The sequence below is a fragment of the Pseudorca crassidens genome, chromosome 3 (genome assembly GCF_039906515.1).
Source record: "Pseudorca crassidens isolate mPseCra1 chromosome 3, mPseCra1.hap1, whole genome shotgun sequence".
Lineage (NCBI taxonomy): Eukaryota > Metazoa > Chordata > Mammalia > Artiodactyla > Delphinidae > Pseudorca > Pseudorca crassidens.
The window spans coordinates 159,267,539-159,270,436 of NC_090298.1; the positions used below are offsets into that span (position 1 = coordinate 159,267,539).

Below are 2,898 nucleotides of genomic sequence, written 5' to 3' on the forward strand. Positions count from 1 at the left end.
AGAGAAGCCACCACAAAATGAGAAGCCCGCACACTGCAACAAAGAGTAGCCACCTGCTCTCCACAACTAGAGAAAGCCCGTGCACAGCAACGAAGACCCAACACCGCCAACAACAACAACAACAACAAAAAGGATTCAATGCAGGAGGAAGGAAAGAGACTTGAGGAGGATTGCTGAAAAACTTGGAAAACATTGGGAATATCTAAACTATCATTGACTATATAAAGCAGTGGTAGTGATGAGTTAGTAATGTCTGAGTAGTAACATAAGGTACAACTAAAATTCTGGACAGCATCCTGCAAAATAGATAGGCAGTTGGCATCCATACCTCCCAAGGTCTTTTTACTGTTTGGGAAGAAGATGGACTAAAGTCTAAAAAAGCTATATATTCTTGTATAACTTCCAAACCAGTGGTTGGGAAACGGTTTAAAGAAAATTTTAACAAACCAACAGGAAAGGAGAGAGGAGAATGAAAAAGCGGGATAAATACAAGGTGTCCTAAGAATCTTTTAATAATAACACTTAAAACTGCACAACTTTTCCTACTGTGCCATAGAAACCTCAAAATAAGATTGTAGAAATAAATCCAAAGGTTAGGAATCACAATAAATGTAAACGAAGCAAACCTGCTAGTTTAAGATACAAAATCCAGCTATATCCTGTTTGTGAAATATACACCTGAAATATAAGTACACAACACAGTTAAAAGGAAAATAATGCTAACCAATACCAAAATAAACCTCATGTAGTTATATTAATATCAGACCAAATAGACTTAAGGCCAAAAAAAAAAAGTGTACTAGACCTTGAAACACTTTTCACAAATTCCCAAGAATTCTTGGTATTAGAGTCCACATTCTCTAAGGAATTCTCAAGAGAATTAAGTTAGAAATCAACAACAAATGAATTTCTTTAAAATATTTACAAATATAATTAGTTTTCTTTTTTTTTCCAAATTAGCAAAGTTTTACTTCAATTTGCTCATAAATGACTCTAAAAAGCCGATATGCAAGAGGCCGACACACTGTGGTCTAAAGGCGACGTCGAGGCCACTGAGAATATCCCTCAGACAAGAGGCTCTGCTCAAAATCTCCCCATCTGGGGTGAGGGCAGCAGAATGGGGGTCTGGGACAGAGGGATAAATACATCGTCTTAGCTCTGCCATTAGGGCTGGCAGCCCGGGACCCCAAGCTGGTCAATCAGAGGTCGACTGCTTGGAGCTTCCAAAGCTGCCCGAATGTTTGGGTGTTTTGGGGAAATGCTGAGGCTTTGGGAGGGCCCATGTGCCAGCTGGAAGGGCCCTCGGCCAGCCCCCTCCTCCTACTCCAGCTTCAGGGAGAGCGCAACTCCCTGCTGGCCGGGCCTGCTGTACCCTAGGGTCGAGGCAGCCTCTCACCTAGCAGCCCCTGCCAGGAGGGGGGTGCGGAAGGGCATCTCCAGTGAGGCCCAGACAGGAATCTGCCCTAAAGGTGGCTGACAGCGGCCCACCTGTAACAGAGCCCTGCTCCCAAAGGGGCCCCTTGGGGACCAGCCCAGCGGGGTGCCCTCCCAGGCACGGGCAGGCCAGGCTGAACCCGGCCGCAGCAGGAGATGTGGGGGAGAGTGGTGTTAACAGACAACAGCAGTAGGGGTGGGTGCAGACAGGGCAAGGTGAGTGTGGGGCAGAGCCAGCCCGGGCCCGCCCATCAGAAGGCGAAGGAGCACTCCTTGGGGTGGCCCATGCTGTCCAGGTTGGGCAGGCAGGCATACTGGATCAGGCACGGGGGTCCGCACATCAGCACCAGCGGCTCCTCCTCCAGGGGTGGAAGGTGGTCCCAGATCATCTCCTCGTTCACGAAGCCCTGGCTGTAGTCCCAAGCTTCAGGGGCACTGTCCACCATGTACCAGAGCTTGAAGCACTCAGAATGTTCGTTCTTCAGTTCCTCCAGCTCCGGCCACAGCAGGAGGTCCTTCTCAGTCTGGTTGGCAAAGCGCAGGTGGCATACGGTGTGATCATCCCTGTCCTTCATGATGGCGTGGATCACCTGTAGCATTGGGGTGATGCCCGTTCCTCCCGCAAACATGCCCACAGACTTCGCCGTCTTGATGACAGGGTTGGATTTCTTGTCTGCACAGATGGCAAACTTTCCTTTGCCCTGGTAGACCAGCAGCCCATTTGGGTCTCGGAACTCAATGGTGCCTCCAATCTTCATGCTTTACAGGTACTGGGACATCTGGGACATCCCACCAGCGGGAAACTTGGGGTGAGTGTCTTTGAAGTAAACCTTGATGACCAGGCCCACAAAGCCCTTGTCATCGCTGGAGACAGGCATATAGGGCAGAATGACCAGGTTCCCATCAATTCAAGCCGAGAGGTAGATGTGCTAGCCCTACGGGGAGACCCAGGATGTGCTGGGGCGACGGTAGAGCAAAGTGGAACCATCAGGTGTCAAGGCTGATGACCTCCTTGTCAATCAGCCGCAGCAGGTACTTGATGTCCAGGTTCTCGAGGGTGATGGCTGGAGTGGAGCTTTGGAACAGCTTCATGAGCAGGCTGTACAGGAACCAGACTGGGGAGAGGACCACGTGGCCCAACGTGCTCAGCCGGGCCCCCGTGGTGGCTCCGCTCTGCTCTAGCTCCGCCGCCGCTGCTGTGACCGCTACGCCCTGGGCCTGCGCCCCCCCCCCGCCACGTCACTGAGCCCAAATATAGTTTTTAAGAACACTTCTAAATTACCATGTGTAATTAAAGAAGAATATGTAATGGAAATTAGAAAATACCAGAGATTAGTTTTTTAATCTGGATGCAGGTTACATGGTGTTCTCACTTTTGAAAATTCATCAAGCATTTATGATTGTTCACTCTTCTGTATATATGTTACACTTCAGTAAAATTTATAAAGAAAAAAAAGGCAACAA

The 2,898-nt window shown here is 48.9% G+C and overlaps 1 pseudogene; it reads right to left on the minus strand.

Annotated features, from left to right (window-relative positions):
* Positions 1-1,491: 1,491 nt before the first annotated feature.
* Positions 1,492-2,649, minus strand: LOC137222203 (NADH-cytochrome b5 reductase 3 pseudogene; annotated as a pseudogene).
* Between the last annotated feature and the right edge of the window lie 249 nt (positions 2,650-2,898).